A 26317-nucleotide genomic window follows, 5' to 3' on the forward strand; every position below is an offset into this window, starting at 1 on the left:
AGGGAACTGTGAACCTGGCTGGTAGAGACAAGTTATGGAAGGGCATGTCTTGGCTATATGCATGATGACTCAATGACTCAAATGCACTTCTCACAGTGCCTAGACCCTTCTCATAGTTGTTGTAGGCAACTCACTACTGGTGGCTGATGCTGCAAGTGCAGGTGCGAGGAAAGAGGCTAGATGCTGTACAATGTGCTGGATAGGGAATGTAATGAGCCGATATAGGAAGTTAAAATCCTGGCCATTGTTGTCTCCTTGCTGTGAATTCTCCCTTACTCCTTTGCCAGTAACCAAATTATTGAATCAGTTTAGGATGAAGAAACTCGGGCTGAGTAAGTTAGGGCTAAAATAATTACTTGGTATTGCATCCAGAGTGGCAAAGGACAAGCTGGGAGTGCCGCTTTGATAGCACAATGGAATCCAATTGCACCACAGGGAAGGGGCACATGTAGAATAGTAGGTATCGCTTGTGGGTCGACTACACTCTCTGTATATGCTGCTCACAGTATGGTTGTCTCTAGGAATGTTCTTTAAGGGAAGAGAGTACAGGGTAATTCACCACAAAGAAAGGAGGAAAAATATATGACAAAGTTTGCAGGTTTAGGCCTGTGAGGGTCGGGCTGGAGGAAGTACAAGCTCACGGTTATCCAGTAATGACAATAGCGAGTGCTATGAGCACCATGGGCCACAAACCATGGGTGGTGGCATTAGTGCTCTCCTGATGGTGGCAAAATATGCCATTTAGGTGTAGAAATGTAACAGGGCTGAGGCACAGCTAGGCACAGGCAACAGGCTGCTGGGAGTCAAATGGGGGAAGCAGGTAGTTGGGGAAACAGATGGAAGACAGGCAGGCTTCTTTATGTAAGCAAACTTTAATGACTTAGCACAGGCTGCCTCCGCTCACCAGGGGTTGCTGCCTAGTGCCTGTGTACTTAGTCTTGCTGCCCCCCTCAGTTCCTTAGCCTTTCTGCTGCGTAACAGCTCTCTGCTGCACTGCTATTCCACTCTGCTGGGGCCCGGTAATACACGAAGGGCGTGGCTTCCTCCTTGAGTCTCCAGTGGCCTGTGGTTGATCAACCCCCCTGCTCCTCACATGCACCATAGTCAGCAGTCCATACATAGATGTTGAAGAGGAGGGGGTGGTATGGCAGAGCTGGAGTGGGGCAGAGAGGTAATCTCTTCAAGCTGAACTACTTGGGTGCAGTCGTTGAGGAAAGATTTAAGCCACAGACGGAAATGTTCATAGATAGGACCTACACATCGGAGTTGGAGAAGTAGGATGCTGTGATCCACTGTATCAAAGGTAGTGGACAGGTCAGCAAGACTCAGCAAAAAGAGGGATCCCTCAGACTACATTTGAAGGATATAATTCTAAACATTTAAAAAGGTCAACTTCTGTCCTGTGTTTAGGGAGGAATGTAAAAGCTTCTTTCAAAATTAAATTCCAGACGAGAAAACACTCAGCTAGAATTTAATTACACAAGGTTTTTACTATTTCACAGAATGTTGGCTTGGAATGCAGCAGATGCTATGCTATGTAAAATATAGATAGTCTTTCAGTTCTTATTTTTTTAGTTCTTATTTTTTGATGAAATACCATATGTGGATTTCTCTGCAGTTGGGTCAACTCTTGGGTTATTTGCACCTTATAAACAACTTCAAGGGATGTTTTGGGAGGTGTCTAAGCCCCAAACTGCAATAGTGTATGTGGTGGTGATAATTATAACGAGTACAGCACACTCCCTAATTTTTCCTAAGAATACAGACATTCCAGTTGATAATACGTCTCCTTTCAAAGTCATAGATATGTCAACATGCGTGGGAAAAGAACTTTGACACACACCTTACTGATGCACACATTTGTTGCATTGTTAGAGTTTGAAACGTGCTTCGCATCTTATGGCCTATTTGTGCATCCCCTACTTTCTGTTTTTCTTACCATCAGTCAATTTGCAAAAACATCTTGAAAACAAGATCAAACGTCCTTTTCATATTTTTGCTTCCTTTTATTGCATTTTCTCAAATTCCTGATATCTTCATTTTATTTTGCTGTTCATCAAACTGGGCATAACATTTGAAAATGTTAAATATTTTGTTAGAAGATGATTAAATAGTCCTCTTCTTCTGTAGGCGGTAAATATTGTAGTTGTGTTGCCTTGATAGTGAGAGGTGACCACTTTTTTCAGTATTTCTGAATTACAAGGAAGGCCAGCAATGGGGTGGTGTTAGACTTTTGCCCTTTTGCAGGGTCATCCCTAATCTTTTGCCTCCTACCTCCTATTTTTTCTGACCTGTTGTTGTTGGCTTTTGAACTCTGAGCACTTTACCACTGCTAACCAGTGGTAAAGTGCATATGCTCTCTGTGTAAATTGTATTGGTGATTGGTTTATCCATGGTTGGCATATTTGATTTACTAGTAAGTCCCTAGTAAAGTGCACTAGATGTGCCCAGGGCATGTAAATCAAATGCTACTAGTGGGCCTGCAGCACTGGTTGTGCCACCTACATTAGTAGCTCGGTAATCATGTCTCAGACCTGCCACTGCAGTGTCTGTGTGTACAGTGTCTGATAGAGACTTCTAGTTGCAGATTCCTTACCTTAGAATTTCCCCCCAGGCATCAGACTTGATCCGGAGATTTTCTTCGAGCAATACCGTTGCATGTCGGAAGGTGGCGTGGTCGCCGTGATGCCAGGAGTAGTACATAGATGCCACCCTCGCGTAGTGTTGTCAGTTCTTTTCTTTCCGTGCCACGCGCTGATCTGGAGAAGAGCCACCCTGGCTAATTTTTGGCTGAATTCAACCGTTTTATTGGGTTTTGTTCTGTGCGACTTTGGTGCGTTGAGGATGTCCCCGAAGACCTGGTTCAAGCCTTGTGAGGACTGCCATCGGACGATGTCAGTGATGGATCCTCATTGTGTTTCTGTGGTGCCTCAAGTGCCGGGCCATGCACCTGAAGGCTTTGAGGGAGCAGTCCCTAAAGCCAATGGCAGCCCGGCACTCGACTCCGCATAGTTCCCGGTCTCGTTCAGAGGAAGGTCTTGATCTGTCACAGTCATTACCACTCTACTTCTAAATCCTCGGGTCAAGGTAAGAAAAAGAAGAAGTCGAAGTCCCATCGCTCTCTGACTTTGCCCCGTCGCTCAGCTCAATGTCTGGGTCAGCTCCACACTTCCCTGAGTTTCCCGACCCCTGCCCAACTTAGAGTTTTACGAGGCCATGTGCCTCATATTTGGGCGGGCCGACCCTGATACGGCACCTTTGGACCGAAGGGGTTTGGCTGAGGAGCCTGTGGGTTCCGCACCAGCGGCTTCGGCCCTGGCCACCGAGGTCACCTGCAGATCCATGCACAGATCTGCACTGGTGCCGGTTGCACCCTGGAGACCTTCCCCAGCGGCAGGTCAAGTATTGACGCTTGAGACAACGGTGGTGCCCACTATCAACGTCAACCCAATTCTTATCCCTGATGAGTCGGAGCAGCGCCGGGCAACACTGCCTTTAGGTTCGATGGGGCTTATTCGCCCTAGGTCAGATTCAGACCCTTTTTTCCTATGGGTACGAATATGGGGAGGAATTGGAGGGGTCCCTGGACCCTTATGAATACCAGGATGACCCTGCTATGCACTGGGCACAGGAATTGGGCTAAGCCACTGGTCTGGATACTTCTCCTGACACTGGCATGCTGTCTCCTCCTACCGTGGCTACGGCAGAGGGAGCAACTTATGGAATGGTGGTCATTAGGGCAGCTGAGCTTGGGCTTGAGCGTCCTACTGTAGAGGTTAGGTCTAATCCCCTGACGGACGTGCTTCAGCCCGGGGCTTCTACTTCAGAACCCCTTTTGCAATTTAATGAAGCCCTCACCGATGTCCTTTTGGGTACATGGTCCAAACCCAGCACAGGGGCTCCTGTGTATAGGACTTTTGCACGCTGCCAAACGACCATAAATTCCTGTCCCAACACCCCACGCCTAAGAGTCTTGTTATCCAGGCTTCCTTTCATTCAGGCACATTCCCTTCCACACAACCTGGATAGGAAATCCAAAAGGCTGGAACAGTTTGGCAAGAAGTTTTCTTCCTCCAGTCTCGCGCTGCGGTCTGTGAACACTGCATGCCTTTTGGGCTTCTATACCCACTCTTTGTGGGATACGGTTGTGAAAGTCCTGCCACAGATATGGGAGGAGGCCCATGCTACCATCTCCCAAGCTGTGAATGATGGGAGAGATGCAGCAAAGTTCACAATCTGTTGTGGTCTGGATACGACTGACTCTCTGGGCAGATCAGTTACTACAACAGTGCCCTTACGGCGCCACGCCTGGTTACGTACTTCTGGTTTTTCGGAGGATGTCCAACAGTCACTCATGGACATGCCCTTTGATGGCACCCGTCTCCAAGTGGACTCGGCCTTGGAGGGATTCAAGTATTCCCAGGCTACGGCTCGTTCCCTCCGTCTTTCCTCGGCCCATCGCCCACCACAGTCTGCTTTTGGCCCCTTTCATGGATATGGAACGGGCACCCTGTCGCGTCCTCCACACAGCCACCGTGCCTCGCACACTGGTCAGCCCATGCATGGCAGAGGACGCGGAATCCCACGTGGCCGTGGGACAGGGAACCAGAGGTCTGTCCAGTCAACCTCTGCCCCTGCTGCAGCCTCCAAACCCCCCAGAACGCAGCCGCCCGGCTTCTTGTCAATCTTCCCAGACATGTATCCGCTAAACCTGCTCTTTCCTCGCTTCATTGGCTCCCCTTCAAGCAACGTACCTATTTTAAGGCCCTATGCATTGTTCATAGAGCTCTTCAACATAAGGGCCCAATGTTCTTTAGAAAGCGGCTATGTCTTTATGTTCCTTCTCGAAGTCTGAGGTCCTCCTCCTCTCGTCTTGTGACCATCTTGAGGTCTAAGAGAGCTTGGGGGGCCAACTCCTTCCTTACCAAGGCCGCCCGTCTTTGGAATGATCTTCCTTCCGATCTACGTCAGGAACATTCAGAACTACTTTTTAGGAAAAAACTCAAGACTATTCTTTTCTGTAGGTAGCGCTCTCAACTCTCCTAGTGACAGCACCGGTCAGGTTAGGTTAGCGCTGGGATGCCTTCGGGTCACTACGCGCTTTATAAATTCTTAAACTAAACTAAACTAAACTAAGTCCGTCCCCTCACTTCCATCCAGTTGGTGGCAGGATTAGCCATCACCTGCCCCACTGGGAGCATATCACCACGGACAGGCGGGTTTTTCAGATCGTTCGAAAGGGCTACTCCCTCCCTTTCGAAACTGCTCTACCACCCATGCCACCATCCTTCCATCACCTTCAGGAGGATCATTTGGCGCTTCTATGCTAGGAATTTGCAGCTCTCTTGGCCTAGGGAGCTATAGAAAAGGTCCCTGTGCCAGAAGTAGGTTGTGGTTGTTATTCCCGCTACTTTGCCAAAGAAGGACAAGGGCTTACGTCCTATCCTAGACCTTCGGGACCTAAGCTACTTCCTCAAGAAGGAGAATTAAAAATGCTCACCCTGGCTCAGGTCCTGACCCAGGAGACTGGCTGGTAGTGTTGGACTTGCAGGATGCTTATTTCCACATCCGCATCCTGCCTGCCCACAGACGTTACCTACGATTTGTGGTAGGTCACAAGCACTTTCAGTTTACTGTACTACCCTTTGGCCTTACCATCGCCCCTCGGGTGTTCAAAAAAGTGATGTCGGTGGTTGCAGCTAATCAGCACAGGTTAGGGGTTTGTCTTCCCCTACCTCAGCGATGGGCTTTTGAAGGTGGACTCGCCCCAGAAAGTCGTCTCCCACCTTCAGACTACGGCAAACCAGATATTTTGTTACCGAAGGTGAGTAACTTGTACTTTTACCTGTAAATTTGACTTGGCAAGTGTACCCACTTGCCAGGCCTAAACCTTTCCTTTTCTTACATGTATGACACCCCTAAGGTAGGCCCTAGGTAGCCCCAAGGGCAGGGTGCAGTGTATGGTTAAGGTAGGACATATAGTAATGTGTTTTATATGTCCTGACAGTGAAATATTGCTAAATTCGTTTTTCACCATTGCAAGGCCTGTCCCTCTCATAAGTTAACACGGGGGTTACCTTTAAATCTGATCAAAGTGTAGACTCCTTTTGGGAGTGGATGGACATGTGAAGTTTGTGGTCTCTGAGCTCACAATTTTAAAATATATATTTTAGTAAAGTTGATTTTGAGATTGTGTTTGAAAATGCCACCCTTAGAAAGTGAGCATTTTCTTGCTTATACCATTTCTGTCACTCTGCCTGTATGTGGAGTCCCTGTCTGGGTCAGTTTGACAGTTGGGCTGGTTGCACCTCACACTAGACAGTGACACAAAGGGAGCTGGGTTGTATTCTGCATTTCCTGATGAGCTATCTGTGCTAGGAGGGAGTGGAGGAGTGGTCAAATAAACCTGAAAGGGCTGTGCCTGCCCTCACACAATGCAGTCTCCAACCCCCTGGTGAGTGTCTGTGGCCTGGCCTGGGCAAGGCAGGATTTCACATTCGAGAGAGACTTTACTTTGAAGTAGGCCCACTTCAAAGGAGAAATTGGGTATAAGAAGGGCACCCAAAACCACAGACTTTGGAACACTTCTGGAAACCAAAAGGAACCTCTGCCTGGAGAAGAACTGAGGAAGAAGAGCTGCCCTGCCTGTGACTGTGCTTTGAGGAGCTATCCTGCATTTGCTGCTTCTGCCAGAGTGAGAGGGCAAAGACTGGACTTTGTGTGCCTTCCATCTTGTGAAGATCTCCAAGGGCTGGATTTAGAGCTTGCCTCCTGTTGTTTGAAGTCACAGGGACAGCAAAGACTTCTCTCTGCCAGCGCCTGGAGTCTCTGCCCAGTGGTGCCCATCCAGTTCCTGGGACCCTGAAAACAGAAGGTGGCAGCCTAAGAAGAAGAATCCACGCACAGAAGACCATGCAGGGAAAAGATCGACGCAACTCTGCAGCTGAAAAATTGATGCGCCGTTGGCTTCGCAGATGAAAATTTATGCTCGCCTGCAACACGACTGAAGAATCGACGCACAGCGCTGGAGAAACGACGTGCAGCATTGCTGATGGAGGTTGGGAGATCCCAACCTGCACTGCGTTGTTTTCGGATCATCGTGCAGCTGGATTTCCGACGCAAACACCACTGGGTGTGTAAAAACAATGCAATGCCTGCCCGGACCTGAGAGTGTTGACCGAATCAAACCATCGCTCTCCTGGGGAGAGAATAAATGACGCACTCTGACCCAATGAAAGGAGAAACGATGCAAGGTCTCACTTGTGAGTGAAATCAACGCATCGCAAGCCCTTTTTTTATGCACACTCGCCCGTGCAGAGTTATTTCTGATGCACCCAAGGTACATTTTGATGCTAACAGTGTTAGTGTGTGTTTAGAACTACATGAAGGCTATTTCTGCTTTGTAATTGATAACTTGACTTCTGCATTGTGGATTTTAGTTGTTTTGGTCTTGTTTTGTTTAGATAAATATTTTCTATTTTTCTAAACCTCTGTTGTGTCATTTTGAAGTGATTTTATTAAGTTACTGTGTGTGTTTGTACAAATGCTTTACTGCTAGCACTCTGAAGTTACCCTCTGTCCAAGCAAGGACCCTCACTCTAGTCAGGGTAAAATAGAATCACGCTCAGCTAACCCCTGCTTACCCCCTTGGTAGCTTGGCACGGGCAGGAGGCTTCACTTCAGAGTGCTAGGTGAAAAGTATTTGTACCAACCCTACAGAGTAACTTAATGAAAATACTGCAAAATGACACAGCACAGGTTTAGAAAAATAGAAAATATTTATCTAAACAAAACAAGACCAAAACGACAAAAATCCACAATACACTAGTCAAGTTATCAATTAAAAAGCAAAAAAGTCTTCATGTAATTTTAAACACACACTAACACTGTTAGCGTGAAAATGTACCTTGGGTACGTCAAATATAACCCTGCACGGGCGAGTGTGCATCAAAAAGGGCTTGTGATGCGTCGATTTCACTCACAAGCGAGACCTTGCATCGTTTCTCCTTTCGTCAGGGCAGCATCATTTCTTCTCTCCGCAGGAGAGCGATGCTTCAATCCGGTCAGCATTCTTGGGTCCGGGCAGTATCTTTGTTTTTACATGCCCAGCAAAGCTTGCGTCAGAAATCCATCAGCACGATGATCCGAAAACCACACAGCGCGGGTTGCGATCTCACCAGCCTCCGTCAGCAATGCTGTTTATTTTCTCCAGCTCTGTGCATTTATTCTTCGGTTGCGTTGCAGGAAAGTGTCGATTTTCAGCCGCGAAGCCGGCAGCGCGTCAATTTTTCCCCTGCAGATCAGAGTTGCATCCATCTTTTCCCCGCATGGCGTTCTATGCATGGATTTCTTCCTCTTAGGCTGCCAGCTTCTCCTTTCAGGGTCCCAGGAACTGGATGGGCACCACTTGGCAGAGTAGGAGTCTCTCCAGAGGCTCCAGGTGCTGGAGGAGAAAAGTCTTTGCTGTCCCTGAGACTTCAAACAACAGGAGGCAAGCTCTAAATCAAGCCCTTGGAGATCTTCACAAGATGGAAGGCACACAAAAGTCCAGTCTTTGCCCTCTTACTCTGGCAGAAACTGCAGGATAGCTCCACAAAACCCAGTCACAGGCAGGGCAGCTCTTCTTCCTCAGCTCTTCAGCTCTTCTCCAGTCAGAGGTTCCTCTTGGTTTCCTGAAGTGTTTTAAAGTCTGTGGTTTTGGGTGCCCTTCTTATACCCAATTTCTCCTTTCAAGTAGGCCTACTTCAAAGCAAAGTCTCTGTTTGTTAAATCCTGCCTTGCCCAGGCCAGGCCCCAGGCACACCAGCGGGTAGGAGACTGCATTGTGTGAGGTCAGGCACAGCCCTGTCAGGTGTGAGTGACTACTCCTCCCCACCCTCCTAGCACAGATGGCTCATCAGGAAATGCAGGCCACAACCCAGCTCCCTTTGTGTCACTGTCTAGTGTGAGGTGCAACCAGCTCAACTGTCAAACTGAGCCAGACAGGGAATCCACAAACAGGCAGAGTCACAGAAATGATATAAGCAAGAAAATGCTCACTTTCTAAAAGTGGAATTTTCAAACACACAATCTTAAAATCAACTTTACTAAAAGATGTATTTTTAAATTGTGAGCTCAGAGACCCAAAACGCCACATGTCCATCCACTCCCAAAGGGATTCTACACTTTAATCAGATTTAAAGGTGTAGCCCCTATGTTTAGCTATGAGAGGGACAGGCATTGCAACAGTGAAAAACAAATTTAGCAACATTTCACTGTCAGGACATACTGTATAGAACCCATTACTATATGTCCTACCTTAACCACACACTGCACCCTGCTCTTGGGGCTACCTAGGGCCCACCTATGGGTGCCTTACATGTAAGAAAATGGAAGGTTTAGGCCTTGCAAGTGGGTGCGCTTGCCAAGTCGAATTTACAGTTAAAACTGCACACCTTGACACTGCAGTGGCAGGTCTGAGACATGATTACAGGGCTGCTAATGTGGGTGGCCCACTAATAGCATTTGATTTACAGGCCCTGGCACCTCTAGCACACCATAATAGGGACTTACTAGTAAATCAAATATGCCAATCATGGATAAACAAATCAACAGTACAATTTACACAGAGAGCATATGCACTTTAGCACTGGTTAGCAGTGGTAAAGTGCCCCGAGTTCAAAAGCCAACAGCAACAGGTCAGAAAAAATAGGAGACAGGAGGTAAAAAGATTGAGGATGACCCTGCATAAACTCAAAATTCTAACTGGGTGCATCTAAATCACTGGCTCTATCTTTAGGAGCTTTTCCTCATTAGCATGACAAGCGACCAGAAGGTAATGAGAGAAACAGTTGCCTCTATATCTGTACCCTATTATGGATGTCGGTGCAAAGATAAAGAGGCTGTTAGGAGGTGTACTGACTGTGCATCACACATAGGTAGTGGGGCACCACCTGAGGATGACCCCCTAAAAGCTGTCCTCCTGGATCCCTCTGGCCATTACCCTGCAGGCATGTGCAGTCACATCTCTGCACTTGCCTGCCGGGGATTGCTGTCTCCCATTTGAAATGCACGGAGGCGCCACCTGCACAGATGAAGATGAGCTGACTGTTTTAGTTAGCAGGTCTGTCTATTACTAATGATGTGCTGTGGTGCAAACAGGGACAGCGCACCTGTTACATACTATCATGACCAGCATTCCTAGGAGCTCACAGACAGTAATTGTGTTGTCCTGTTGCAAAAATTACCTTATTAAGCTAGCAAGTGTGGAAGATCTAGAACAGAAACCATTCAGTTTGCCTGGAGGAGACCCATCAAACCAGTGACAAATGGACGTTTGCTTGTGGACAAGACTGAAAGTTGTGAGAACTGATTCCACAACTTGAACACATAGTCCGATGTGCAAGAAGACTTTCATGAAATTTTGGTAATGTTTGTAGCATCAGAAAGCTAGAGCCATTCCGGGTATTTTGTCATCTGCTACTCTTTAAATGAGAACATTTTCTGCCGCTAGTGAGAAACTCTTCTGAAGGGCATCTTCTAAAAACTATTTTTGTAAAATATGTTCCTAGGGAGCATTGCTTTATTTCAGTGCCGAAAATGAAAAAGTGAAAGCATGACTGTCCCACTGTCCTTATTAAGAAACCCATCTATTAAATTCTCTTGTTTAATTTCCAAATTTCCATTATGTATGATTGTCGTATTAGATTACTTTGTCAGTGTGCCATTTCTATCAATCAACACTGTACCTTTTTGATACATTAGTCAGAAACATGATCATAATTATTTCCTCACTAAAATGTTGTTTTGTGCTGGTGATGCTACTCTTGTACCATATTCATTTTCTGTGAAGAGGGCCTTCTAGCTTATGACACTTTATCAAGCATAAGCTAGAGTTTCCCCACAGAAAACCTGTTTGTTTAATTGGAATTCAATTTGTTTTTGTTTGTGGAAGTTCGGGCATCGCTCATATCAATACTGAAGCCTCTGTCTCTCCCAATAGGTTAGTAATCCATTTCCTTACTGCAAAGGCCACTACCCTTAGAAGATCCCAAAATCATAAGGCACACCAGTTAAACCACATGACACCACTGAAATATTTCACCCTGCTATTCAATCACCTTCAAAAAGGTGCTAACAAAACCAGTTATCTTTAAGGCTATTAGGCACTAGGTCAACCACACAACTATCTACTGTATTTGACACTTAATAGAGGCATGCAATATGGCATGTGTTTTCAAGGAAAGAAATTGCAAAATGGAGAAACACATTAACAACTTTGAAAGACTCTGGGGCTGCACCTGAACACATACTAACAACTTAGACATGGAAGATCTTACAATGTGTCTCAGTCCTTCAAAATGTCATATAAAGAAAACACTTTTTGTTAAAGTAAATCTCATCATTGGCCAGCGCTGACCGTGGTAGTTTCCACAACACACACACACCCCAATCCAGGTATTTTTCCTCGACTCCCTCACAACAGTACAGAACCTCATTCTATTGATGAATGCCAATCTCAAACTTGATGATCTTACTTAAATCTATTCACTCCTCTCCCTTCCTTTGACAAGATCATCTGGAAGGTACAACCCACATATATGAGAAAATCAAAATGACTCCACTCATTTATAAAACGGCAGGCAGGATTTAGACGAAAAAGCAGGGCGCATGCAGACACCATCTATGTGTTTGATGGCTTTCAGCAGCACATTGATGAAGGTGAAATGTGTCTCCTCATACTTTTAGGTGAGCCAAAAGCAATTGACAACAGTGGTTATCAAGACCTGCTAAAAATTATTTCTCATGAATGGTTTTATTAACGAGGTCTTGCAGTGGTTTTCCTTCTACCTCATTAACAGATGTTGACTAATCCAGATGAACTTTTAGCGGTTCTTGTTTAACCTGTGGTGTCCCCCGTTATCTATAAACCTCTCTATTAAAACAATTTAATAAAATTTCCTGTAGCAGACTCAGACTACATCATCAAAGTGTATTCTTGTCCATGCACGTTTTATTTTATTTATCAAGACATTGAGATGCTTTGCCTTCTTTGTTATGTCTGGGTCAGTCTTTGTGTTAACTTTCTAAACTGAAATATTTGACAGATCTATCTGTAAATAAGTCCTTTTTGTTTCCTGCTTTCAGTTACAAAACATCCTGTGTCACCACGTAAGAGACAGCAGGCCTCATAACAAGTGTGGCAGTCTCACAACCACCACACTCGCTGTGGTGGTCTGGACCGCCGCCTATGCGGCAGTCTGACCGTCACATAACAACCCTTGTGGGCTGACTACCAGGGAACCGCCAGCTCTGAAAGGGTCTGGAAGTGGTGGAGATCATAATCCACCAGGGCAGCACTGCATGCTACGCTGCCCTGCGGATTATGACCTTGTTCTCTGCTAGCCTTTTCATGGTGGTCACATCGGCATGAAAAGGTTGGCAGAGAACAGGTGCAGGGAGCCACGGGGGTGGCACTTGGCATGGACAGTGCAGGTCTCCCCTACCCAGCACCGTTGCAATGTTCATTGTCTGTGAACATTGCGGGGGTGCTCGTGCACCCTGCCAACTACAGCACTGCTGCCACCTCGACTAAGAGCCAGAGACAATGCTGTAGCCTGTTTCCTCACTAGGCTGGTGGGCAGAAACCTAGGTTTCCACCCATCAGCCTAGTGGGAAACTCCTAATGGGTCCGGCAGGGAGGTAGCCAGTTTGGCAGCAAACTCCCCATTGAAAGTTCATACACCAAACTCCTAATGAGGCCCAGAGTCTGTATTTCAACGTATTTGATTGACACACAAATATATAGCTCAGACATATAGGGCCTCATTATGAGTTTGGCGGAGGGGATTTCTCCGTCACAAACTAGACTGATATCCCGTCTGCTGTATTAGAAGTTCCATAGGATATAAAGGAACTTGTAATATGGCAGGCGGGATATCCGTCACGTTTGGGACTGAGTAATCCATTCCACCAAACTCATAATGAGGCCCTTAATCAAGAATTTTTTATAGATTTCCCATGTGACTTATCTAATAAAACCCTCCATCATTAAACAAGGAGTTCTACACGAATTGTAGTTTTCCATGCATATATGTCAAATTAGCCAGGATAGAAAAGCTCTTGGTTCACTTTTGCTTTTATGGTTCAAATGCACCTGAAGACTTTTGTATGTGTTCCCTTTAGACAAACTCTTTCTCCTGCACTCCTATAAAATTTGGGAGTTATTAGGGTCATTCCTAGCAAATTGATAAACTCGAATCAGTATTTACTGGCATTATCTTGTAAAACTTCGAGAGAGTTGTGAATCCCTGCTTAGTTACAACTTTATTGGTGTTTACTGCCTTCCCAGTGGCAGGCCCCGTTCATGTGGAAACACATGCAGTACATAGCATTGCAGAAAAATACATTCCACTTGTGAAATAATTACTCATGCTAAATTCCATCTGTGGTTGTAAATGTGAGAAAATTCTGATTCACAGAATCAGGATTTCAAAGATTTCTCACGCAGATCAATTTGTGCATACTTCAATTTAATTTTAGGCATGCAAAAAACTTTTTGAAATGGGCCAAAGGTTTGTCTATGCATTGTTGCACTGTGTAGAATGATTGCAGACAAGTACCCATGACAGAAACGTAACATCCCACTGTTGGGGCAGCTTCAAATACATCTGCAGGACCACATTACTGATATGGCTTAACATAAGCAAAGGGGCAGGTGTAAGAAAAGTGGCACTGCACCTAGTGCAGCCTCATTTTCTCACTTTCCTTGTACCACTTAGCGCCCTCATACCAGGTAGGGGGGCAATAGAATCATTTTTTTTTATGCTACTGATATACTCTGCAGGAGTAGCACCAAAATACTGGTGCTACTCCTGCAGAGTACGTAGGGGCCCATTATAAATAATGGAAGCACCTTTTTAGCGCCTGCTTTGAGCGCATGCACCATTTTCCACCCCCCTCTTAATGGGGGAACACCCCCTTGCATACATTATGCCTGGCACAGGCATAAAATGGCACAAGGGTTTAAAAAGTGGTACAATGCATGCATTGCGCCACTTTATAAATATGATGCAGGGAAAATGTCACGTTAGCTCCGCCTTAGCGTAAAAACAATATTACATTAAGGTGGCGGTAGGGGCTCTTAAAGCTGCCCAAAAGTTTATTGATGGCTTGTCATTAATGTCACAAAGAGAATGTTGACTTTCCACACTGTGTGGCCCTGTCCAATGATTGCTCGATTTTGTGATACTGTGAGAGCAACCATAACTGCTGACTTGCCCCAAAACTCTTTTGGTGGTACAGATGAGATATGGAGCTGAAGAACCCCCCCCAAAAAAACACAAAATAGATCATTTACAGCCATTGCATTGCTATTAGTTCAATGTAGTATGGCCATCGTGGGAATGATTAAATCCTTCCTCCTCTCCCACCTTTGCCCTTGAGGAATGGATCCTGCCTGGACTTAGCCCACTGCAACGAAATGATAGACTCGTTCACGCATGTTGCTTTTTGGGACCCATTAAAACCATGTCTGCTGCATTCGGGTAACAACGATTCAAGCGACATATAGCAAGTCGAAAAAGATATTTAACAATGCTGTTATAGTGGGAAAGTGGGTTGGTAGTAGGAGGCAACTGACTCTCTATTGACACAAATTACTATTTGATCGATAAGACGTTTTGGTGGAATTAAATGAGTAACTCATCGTAATGGCGGTAACACTGCAACTGATAAACTAATGTGTGATAGCGCTAATTGATTTACATCAACTGTCTGATATCACGTATGTGAACAGCCTGGTTGTTTCAAATTTAAACATAGTTTCTTAAAAAAAAAAAAGAAATCCCGCTTTTCGACTTTATTCATGTTACTTTTCTCTCCAGCAATTCTCTATTCTTTTAGGTGGCGTGAGTAAAGTTCCAGCTGAAGATGCACATTTGTTTGTGATATATGAAACACGAATATTGCCAGTGATTAAGTTACTCCGTCTCTCGCCCACGATGTTCATCCTTCACTGAGGTTTTCAATATAAATATAATGCAATATAGTGAATTCCAGCCACATTTGTGCTGCTATGCATAATATCAAACTGTCTTTCGAAAAATGCCCTACAAATGGTATGATGGCCTGTCTCATTTTAAAAGCATCTTTCTTAATTGCCGACATTATGATACATCTTGAAATGATGGTTGTTGCAGTCTTCCTTTTCAGTGTTTTAAAGCATAGTAAAAGTGTTTCAACATGGAAGTAGCAAGTTTCATCATCCGTTTGTATGACACGAAAGACCACTTCCACAATTTGACAGTAATATCCTTTGAAAATTTAGTTTCCATAGCCAACTAACATTTCCTACAGCGTTCAGGTCCCCATTCGGGAATTGATGCAATTCTTGATAAGCTGAATGATCATGTAAACTGACTGGAATAGTTCTTTATTTTAGTCTGTTATATTTTGCACGTTGCACTGCTTACCAGCATATTACACATTTTATGTGGGTTTCTATTTTTTATTTATTTTTTACTTCGGTAAGTGCCTTTTTGCTGCTGCATAAAGCAATGATTCCTACAGAAACACATCCAGAAAAATAGCACACCACAAACAACTATTTCATATGGTTTTAAATAATGCCTCTTCGAAAATTAGTTCAGACCAAAATTCATAAGGCGTGTTGTAGACAATTTTGGTAATTGGGCTGCCATTCTGTGATGTTAAGCAACTTCATTTAAAAAATGCAAGCTACAGTTCGTAGGATTTAGGATCAAACCATTTCATGACTTTTCGGTTGAACTTATTTGATTGCAACATTATGCGCACAAAGAATACTTGTTTGTTGCAAGCTACGATGGGTAAAGGACAATCCTTGATAAGGAAAACCATTTCTCTGTTTGTCCTACAGCACCAAAACATTATTATTATTTTTTATGACATCTGCTTGAGCTATGAGACCCATCGTGGCGTCACTGACCGATTGGCTGCTTTAATGCCAAATACCATGGAAGATGGGGGAAAGCAGGCAAGCTCCCCGACTCCTCCCTGAAAAGTTAAAATTAAAGAAATGTTTACATTCCAGGCCTCAATATTGATAAAGGGGTATGTATAGAGTCTAAATGTCGCTTCACAAAAATGGCAGGTGCCTGAACAGTTTCCCACATCCTTTGACATTGACATCAGAGTTGACCGCTTTATCTGGCCTTATCCCCTCAACAGCATGGTGTACTTCACATTGCATCGGATCCACTACACTGGGAGTCACTACATCGTAGCCAGTACATTATAGATAAGTACTTTGAAGATCACTACATCTTATGTAGGCATTTCATATACAAATTGCTGAGTCTGATGAGGCTCCATGATTCATGTGAAGAAAAAAAAAACCATGCAGTGTAATCCCGGGTATTTTTCAGGTGCATTTGTTTAAAACATGATTTTAACCCGCATCAGGTGTGCAAGTTGTGAAATGTGTGCAGAGATAGATATGTAATGGGATACCATGCAGTTTGATTGAAGACTGCCATTCAAGGGTTTTGATGATATCATAAACCATTTCATTTTGCGTACTAATGGTACCGCCATTTAAAAAAACGTTAAAATGAAGTAATGATTCAGATAGAAGCATATTTGCAATTACAGTGGAAAAAATACAAAACCATAGAAGAAACACTGTTAGTTACATTATAGTTTCAAATCAAAACCTAACAAACACTGCAATTCACCATTTGTCTGCTACATGAACTATAACTCACGCCACTGCCAAGACATCCATATCTCACCCCCAGATAAACTGACTTTTCACTTCAATAAGCAAGTGTTCTTAACTACATAACCCAGTTAAAAAATAGCATAGATTACGACAAATACATTTTACTTTAGCCATGGTGATGTCAGTGATCACATCAATGGTAAGGCGATAAGTCAGATCACCAGTGGTGTCATCAAAGTATTCAATGACGGCATCAGTTACATCAAGAATTTGGTCAAGAGCAGTCCATTTTGGGGCTGAAATATCGTTTCCTTGGGAAGGCAACAGACATTCCCTATTTTAATGTACAAGGAAACCTTAGCTATGTCTTATACATTGTCTATCATGGTGTAGGCCATATTTTAAATGTGATGAAATAAACAACGTCTCTGGTCTCTTTTAGGCCTTTCCATCTACATGCATACCATTTATATTTTACAAATTAGGATATAAATCCTTGTTGATGCCTACTGCCAGTTCATTCCTCCTCAAATGAATGCAATTAAGTACTCTAAATGGAAAAGATCACACCACTGTTTCAATGCACAAATGCCAGTGTGGTGCTAATCAGGCCCCTCTAAAGTGCCTTGGGCTTTGTAAGATCTTTGCGGTGTTAACCAGTTGATGAGCTGGATTCAATCTCCTGCCATCCTGAAGTGATATTTGCATCACTTTACTTTACAATACTTTATTGTGGCACTTCAGGCCACAAAAGTGCAAAAAAAAGCAATAAATAACATTTACAAAAATCAAATCGATATAAAACCATGCACAGTATAAAATATGCAGAGGTATCTAAAACCTTCCGCATAAAAAGCATCCGCTATTAAAAGGTGACGAGACATCAAGGTTTCCAGATAGGAGTGGCCATGAAATGCTGCATTGACTGCCAACTCCTAGGACATTAATCTAAGCATGTTACAATACCAAGACTAACATAAGTCCTGAAGACAATTTTTCTACAAACCAGGCATTCCAACTCATTCTAAATCTTGATGCATGATGCACACACCACAAAAATAAGAACCAAGTATTATGTGTACCATAAAATCCGAGTACAACATGAGCCATACAAATTTACTAAATAAAAAACTAAATGTTGTACAAGCCATAAACACACATATTTCAGGGTCCATATCATCCCACCAACCTCTTCCTTATGCACCGGACCTTGAATAAATAACTAGAGCCAGCAAAGATAATTGGCTGTTCACCGTTTATCCTCAAACTTCTTAATGCCCCAGAACAGTGGGTAAATCGACACTTGTGATAGGCTGGATTGATCCAAGCAGATGTAAACCCCCTATAGACTCGACAAAAGAAGTGAACATGCAGCTTTCTCTCTTCCCCCTGACCACATGATGGGCACAAGCTGTCCACCATCAACTGCCCCTCCTGACTCCACTTACTTGTGAAGGAACGGGTTGGGAGGCTACCATGCCTAAACTGTAGATATAACTTTCTCACAAGAATTGGCTGAATTATGTCAAGGCATCTTTCCAAACAGTAAAAGTCATTAAAGCCTAAGAATCGTGTGGTCAAGTTGCCTTGGGACTGCACCCTTAACAAGTTAGGACATTTATAATCCCTGTAACATTTAGTAAATTCAGCTCATGAGATGGAATGATAGGCCTCTCCTGGATTGTACCACAGATTATGCTTCCCCATATGTTCTAAAGTGACCTTGACATATCCCAACCAAGGTAATCTGTTTACCCAGGCAATCCCTAGAACCTCCGCAAGAGCAGATCTATAAAAAATTAACTCCAGAGGTGCTCTGATTCTCTGCCAAAAGAATATAGGCCTTAATCTAATGTCCTCTACTAGAGGTCTCATACCCAAATCCAAATGAAGGGGTAACACAGGGGTACTGGCTGGAAGACTCAACAGCTGTCGCATAAACCTATTCTCAATGCTCATGTCCCCATAGCTCGGCCCCTTACATGGCCGAGCCTACAGCTTGCATTTTATCTCAATTACGGGGCTAACTGGCTTGAGCAGTGAGCCCCTGTGCACCTTCGAGAGCCCACCCACAAACTGACCCATCCTCAATCTTTGTCTTTCCATATGGAAAAGCCAGTACATACCTTCACTGAAAGTAATCCCAAGATATTCAAAGATTGAGACCCTTTCTAATGGAATGCCGTTTAAGGTGAGATTGGAGAGTGTAGTTCTTGCGGCGCTCAGACCGTACATTTTGTCTTGCTCCCATTGATTTCTAGACCCCTTTCCCTACAAAAAGTGTTAAAACTGTTGAGTACCCATTGAATTCCCATAGGGGTCTTTGAGAATAGAAGGGTATCATTGGCAAACATAAAAGCATGTACCTTAACGTTGCTATCCTAGGGGCATCATTGCTTATAGCGGACAACCCATCAACTCACCCATTAATGTACAAAAAGAATAATGTAGGTGCCAGCACACAACACTGTCAAACCCCTTTTAAAACAGGGAAAGTATCTGAGTGCTCTCCTAGTTGGCCACAGCGAACCTGCACAACGTTCCTTTCATGGAGTCTAAAATATGACGCAAATAGGGGTGAACCCCTAAGTTGACCAAAACCCGCCAAAGCTTATCCCTAAGGAGCAAATCAAAGGCAGAGCATAGAGCAACGAAAATCAGATACAGACTACCTCCCTCCAGGACAACGGACTTCCAATAAAGTAGCTGTAGCCTAAAAATGTGATCAATGGTCGAGGTGTGCTTGCGAAAGCCTGCTTGAAATGCACTAAGAACAGTCAAGTCCTCCATCCAGTCTTGTAATCTCTCAAATACCACTTTAGAAAAGATTGTTTGCAGGACGTCAATTAGACTGCTAGGCCTGTAATTACTGGGTAGCAGAGGAGAGCCTTTTTTAAAATATATGAACAATCTCCACTCCTAACCATGCATGCGGATTAGGCATCCCCTCCATGATGGTATTAAACACAATGCCTAGCTATGTACCCCAAACTTCAAGTGCTGTGCGAAAGAGGTCCCCTGGAATTTTATCCATTCCTGGTGCCTTCCCTGGGTCAATTGACTTAATAGCCCTACCAACTTCCTCAAGAATTATAAAATATTAGCATCAATAAATGTATCCCCTTAGTGTAACATGTCTACGTCTTGCAACATTTTAAACAGCAACTATGTGTGTTTGGCAAAATGCAAGACATCTCTAAATAGGACTTATAATTTTCTAGTAGAAAACAGTAGGTCAGTGACCGAAGCTTTTTGGTCCACTAAGCTGAAAAAATAAATGCCTCAACACTGCTTGCACCTCATCCAGTCCTTGACACCGAACAACAACATGAAGCATAATGCCACTAAAACAGATGTCCATCTATTTACAAAGAACAACAAGAAACAAGTAATCTAAACCTAGCTCAACAAAATTAACCTGGACAGGTTCAAACTGCAGCTTTCACCCAATAGCATATCAATAGGATTGACCATGGAACGCAATCCCAATCTCAAGATTCACAAGCGAGAAGGCCTAGATTAAGCTATCTCTCCACTAAAGTAAGTTGATTCATAAAGGAAGTTCCAGCTTTCATACCCTCACACCAGGATGGTAGAAATGCTCTGCTCCAGAAATCACACTGCCAGCCTCCTAAAAAGCATCTTGCATGCTGCAGTATTCTTAAGTGTGTGAACAAATCTGACCATTTCACCCTCACCCTGATGGAACACTACTGCCTTCTCTCATCAGCCTGCACCGTGGTCGAAACCAGCAGCATAATCTGTGAAGTTATTATGATCAGCACCCCCTACCTATCTGTCTGACAAGCTCACTGTGTGCATTGGCATCCATCACACCAAAGCAGGAATACCATTAGCTTGGAAACAAAGATGTGCAACAAAAAAAAAAGCAAGGCAAAGCGGGCTTTCCATCTTACACCCAGAATATGGAACAACACCCCTGCTTCAACCTGAGAATGGCTGAAAAGACACCTCTTTAGAGCAAACCTCATGATGCAGTAACAGTCCACTCTCACTCTTAAAAAACACATAATCCTCCAATGACAAGCTGACTGTCTTTGCCTATGAACCCGTACACTCTAGAACTCCCTTACAGCAATTTTTACGCCGTGCAAATACCCCATATATATGTACATATCATTGACAAGGTTGTCATCATTCAGTTGATTACCAGTATTGCTTCATCAAGACACCTGGAGAGTGGACAAAAAGCGTGATCTATATGTATGTGCCGCTATAACAGATGATTGTCTTTAGGTCTCAAGTAATGGGGTATGGTATGTGTGTGTATATATATATATATATATATATATATATATATATATTTATATATATATAAAATATAGCGAGAGAGAGAATACAAGAATCAAATAAGAAAGGAAAGGTTGGAAGCAATGGATTTGTTCTCAGCTAAAGTAATGTATACTGCAAAGCAGAATAATTCAAGGTCATTTTGGTAGATAGTCAACCACCTAAATATCAAGGGGCAACCGATCAACAATTCACATATTTCAGTAGCTCAATGGGTGAACCATCACAAAGCATCCTTCCCGATAAAATTGTTAAGTAGTTGTAGGAAGTTGGCTCTGCATATACTATCTCAAAGTGAGAGATGGTGTGCACAGAGTCCAAGGGTTCCCCTTAGAGGTTGATAGTGTCAAAATTAGATAATACTAATGCTCTAATTTGTTGTAGGGTGGTCGAGCAGTAGGATTATCAGAGGGTAGTGTTAAGCATTTGTTGTACACACACAGGCAATAAATGAGGAACACACACTCAGACTTAACTCCAGGCCAATAGTTTTTATATAGAAAATATATATGTCCTTTATTTTAGAACCACAATGTTGGACTTTTTGCCTTACGCAGGGTCATCCCCAGTCTTTTTGCCTCCTTCCTCCTGGTTTTCCTGACCTCTCGCTGTTGGCTCTAGGACTCTGAGCACTTTATCACTGCTGACCCGTGCTAAAGTGCAGGTGCTCTCCCATCTAAAGTTGGTATGATTGGCTTATTCCTAATTGGCATATTTAATTTACCTATAAATCCCTTGTACAGTGGTATCTCTATACCCAGGGCCTGTAAATTAAATACTACTAGTGGGCCTGCAGCACTGCTTGCGCCATCCACTGAAGTAGACTTTCAAACCTGTCTCAGGCCTGCTACTGCAGGGCCTGTGTGCACAGTTTTCTGCCACAGGGACCTGGCATCTAAACTTACTTGCCAGGCCCAAAACTCCCCTTTTACTACATGTAAGTCACCCCTAAGGTACGCCCTAGCTAGCCCTATGGGCAGGGTGCCATATATGTAGAAAGGCAGGACATGTGCCATATTGCATGGCCTGTTCTGGTAGTGACAAACAGCCTAACTTGGTGTCTCACTGCTGTGAGTGCTGCCTTCTCATAGGATTGCATTAGAAATGCCCTGCCTTATGTGTAAAGGATATTGTCTGATTTATGAGGGGTAGCGTAGGCGTGTTTGGTATGGTTGTGATGGTGATAATAAATACTGCTTACTGGCGTGGGTGTATTTTTTATTACTATCACAGAAATGCCACTTCTAGAAAGTGCACATTTATCTGTACTTATGACTCTGGTGTTTTGCAGCTTGACTCCAATCCACGTCTGGGCAGAGTGACAGTTGGGGCTTTGTGCATACTTTTCAGACAGCCTGTACACAGGGAGGGTGGAGGTATCACAGAGGTGCATCTGCATACTGAATACTCTTCCTGGGCTGAGAGAAGGGAGAGGCGGGGCACACCTACATTTGTAAAGGCTGTGCCCTGGCCTCACACAATAGGGTCGTTAACCCCCCACTGATGTTTGGAGCCTATGCTGAAAGGAGAGAGGGGGCACTCCCAGAACCAGTTGTAACTTGCTGGAACCTCCTCTCCCTACCATTGTAAAACACTGTAAGAACTGACTATAAGTACAGGGGATTTTTCCCCACAATTTGGAGACCCTTGGAATCATCTTGGAACTGGACACCAAAGGCTGAAAGGACTCACCAGGAACCGCCATGGACTGCTGCTGCTGTGCTGACCTGTGACCTGCCTGGTCACTGTGAAGGACTTGCCACTTGCTGCCTTTCCCTTGTGCTGGCCTGTAGCTGGGCCCTCCACCTGAGGACCTTGTCTTAAGATTCTGCTCCCCAGGGGCAGGGTGCTGTGGCCCCTGACCCCTGCATCCATTTCTTCACGAGGGGTGCTTCTCCGTGGTTGCGGCTGCCATAGCGCTGATTGCAGCGCGCTTATGGAGCCTTGGGAGCTCGTAGGCTCCTTGCTGCATTGTGCCCCTTTAATTAAGATCACCGCAGCGGCCCGGGAAGCTGGAAGAACACTCGCGCACCGCATCGGGTGCAGGCGAGTGTATGCTCGGGCCCCAGGAGGGGTCTGATCTTCTTGTGGCTTAATGGCAGGACCAGGGGAAGGCGCGGGGAGTGCCCCCTTACCCCTGGCCTCTGCGTTAGGAGCAGGACACTCCTTTTCTGCTGTTAGGTAAAACGGGCATTATTGTGGGCCCCCCCCTTGGTGGAATGGCCAGTGGAGGCCCGGGGGGGCCCCAGAGATTGCGGGACCTGGGAGGGGCCTGTCATTAAACTGGAGGGGGGGTGGTGCCCCGGTCCTGCCCTAAGTTGTTTTTGCTGGCTTTGGCCCCCCTTGTGAGAGCCGGTTGAGGCCCTGGGGGGCCCACAGTAACCACGGTCCCCGGAGGGGCCTGTCTATAAAAGAGAGGAGGTGCATGTCGCCTTCCTCTGACCCCAGAGTATAAGGGAGGCCCAGGTTTTGCGCATAGGAGCGCCGGGGGCTCCATTGTTCGCCTTCTAGGCACTGGAGGTGCCTTCATCCAACCAGGTACAGTTTAAAGGACCACTATAGTTTCAATCCAAAGTTCTTTCTACAGACCTTTGTTTGATTCATATATTACCTATCTGAGTTTGATGTTTTTACATATGTGTATGCAAATGTTCCTTTTATGGACATGCTTGCTAATATGTTTTTATAACTTGCCATATGTTTTCTAATGTTCCTATTATTGGCATTTTATGATATTCTTATGACAAGTGCTGTGATGTAATAACGTGTTTTCCTGACTACTGCTTATGTTGCAGAATACTGAGTAACCTGTGTGTTATGTGTGACTACTGCTAGGTTGCAGAGTAACTAATGTGTAACAATCTGACAACTGCTAAGTTAGCAGGATAGTACTGATATGTGATGTTTGGTCTGATAATTGCCTTGTGTACAATACAGTATAATTTCACATAATCTGGTGTTGTGTTTCCTTTGTGGTGGGGATATTGCGTCACATGTGTTGTGCGTGTTGTGCAAACGCTTTACACATTGCCTCCAGGTTAAGCCTGACTGCTCGTGCCAGACTTCCAAGGGGGTGAGCAGGGGTTATCTTGGACGTGTAACTCCCTTGCCCTGACTAGAGTGGGTAAGTTCTGCCTGGCTGAGGTGCATACCCTAGCCAACCAGAAACCCCATTTCTAACATTGGTTGTCAGCGGTGAGGATAGGACTTGCGCTTGCTCAATACCATTGTGACTCATTATTTCACTACAAGGACTGCGTTTAGACCATCACATGTTTGGCTTCTCTTAACTTTCTCTCTTTGATAATTTTTCCTGTTTTCAGTTCTCACGCTTGGGAATTGTGGTTGTCACATTTGAGTTGTTTGTACCTTTTCAGGATGGGGCTTACCTTTGATTTAGAGGACCTGCCGTTTTACACGCAGGAGGAATTAGAGCGGTTCTGTAGAGAGAGAGGACTGCCTGTAGAAGGGGACCTCAGGAGATCTCTGAATTTCTTTGAAAGGTTTGTGACATATATCCAGGGAGGGAGTGTGCTTAGGGGGTACCCAGAGGATCCTGAGTGTGGCGAGGGTTCCCAATGGGAGGGCTCCCAGACCTCATCCCTAGAGAGTGGTAGAGAGACAGATCAGGACTGTGAGAATGACTGAATGGGGACGCCAGTTGACAGGGAAGTCCCCAGTGATAGGGAGTCCCTTGCTGGGTCCAGTGTAAGAAGCAGGGCTACCTCTCATTCCTTCACGCCTGATGAGCTAAGAGATAGGCGGGAAGAGAGGGACCTGAGGTTGCAGTTAGCGCACCTAGCTGTTGAGGAGAGAAGGGCTGAGGTAGAGAAGGCCTTAGTACAGGAGAGAATGGCAGAGGCAGAGAGGGCCTTTGCCAGAGAAAGACTCGCTCTAGAGCGTAGTCTGAAGGTTCTGGACTCACCTGTGCTGCAGGTGGAGTCCAGTGGTGGCAGCAATGTACAGTGCTGTAGCAAAGATGTTCCTCACATAACCTTAGATCTGGTACCTAGGTTCCAAGAGGGGGGTGACATACATCAGTGGTTAAAGGAATATGAGAGGGCTCTGGTAGAGCGCAGGATCCCTGAGAAGGATTGGGGAACTGGCCTAGGGAGCTTTATTCCTGAGGAGGGGAGGGATGCCCTACTGACTCTAGAAGAGAGTAACCGGGAGGGGTACTCCGCTGTAAAGAATGCACTGATTGTGAAGTATGGTTTTTCCCCTGAGGAATACAGAAAAAGGTTTAGGGGTGGTAAGAAACTGTTCCACCAGTCTTGGGAGGAGTTTGTGGAGGATTGCTGCATTGCACTAGATGGATGGGTGAAGGGTAGCACAGTAAACAATTTTGAAGGGCTGTTTAATCTGATTGTCAGAGAGCACCTGTTTTGTTGTTGTTTTTCAGAGTTACGCCAACACTTGTCAGTGTGTGAGCTCTCTGACCCCAGGGAGCTTGCAAAGGAGGCAGACTTCTGGTTGCGTACCAGAGGGTCTCGTGTGGCATTAGGGGGTGTTCCTAATGAGAGTGGTCTAGGTGTTTCCCAACCAGGTGTGGTGAGAAAGGCTTGTGTCCCAGGTAGGTCTCAGTGTATTGGGGCGGGTAAGGCAGCCCATGTCCAGTCTCAGATGAGAGGGAATGGGGTTGGGCTGAGGCCCAGGGTACCCGAGCTCCAGTCCCAGGTCCTGGAGGGTTCCATGAGTGAACGCCAGGAGGTGAGCCTAGCCTGTGCCGTAGGGCCTGCTGTTCAGAAGGATCCCATTTTGTCATTAGGACTTGGGTGGGTGGTTGGTGATAGCGTTCCGCCGGTCCTGGTGTCTGGTAGTCTCGCTCTACAGCGGAGGAGGCGGAAATCCAGGCATACAGTTGAGAGGGGGCTGCGGGCCCCAGTGGAGAACCTGGAGGGTCAGCTCTGAGAGCAGACCCCCCCAGGAATGACCTTGGTGAGACCATTTCTGGGCTGGGGGGAATCTAGACTCTGTCAGATGGGCAGAGGTCAGGAGACCAGCGCCAGCCAGACTCTTGTGTGGCCCTTGGGGAAGGTGTTTCCCTGGTGGGGGGTAGGTGTGCCCCCCAGGAAGTCCAGGTGCACCAGGCAATGATTCAACCGCAGGGTGGTGACTCTGGGTTGAATTATCAGGTTCAGGGGGTACTCTCTGACCTGATGGGGAGTAGGTGTGCTCCCAAGGAAGTCCTAGGGCGCCAGGCAATGGTTCAACTGCAGGGTAGTGACTCTGGGTTGGATTGCCAGACTCAGGGGGTAAGCTCTGATCTGATAGGGGGTAGGTGTGCTCCCAAGGAAGTCCTGGTTCGCTGGGCAATGGTCCAGT

Source organism: Pleurodeles waltl, chromosome 2_1 (assembly GCF_031143425.1).
Source record: "Pleurodeles waltl isolate 20211129_DDA chromosome 2_1, aPleWal1.hap1.20221129, whole genome shotgun sequence".
In the NCBI taxonomy this organism is placed as follows: domain Eukaryota; kingdom Metazoa; phylum Chordata; class Amphibia; order Caudata; family Salamandridae; genus Pleurodeles; species Pleurodeles waltl.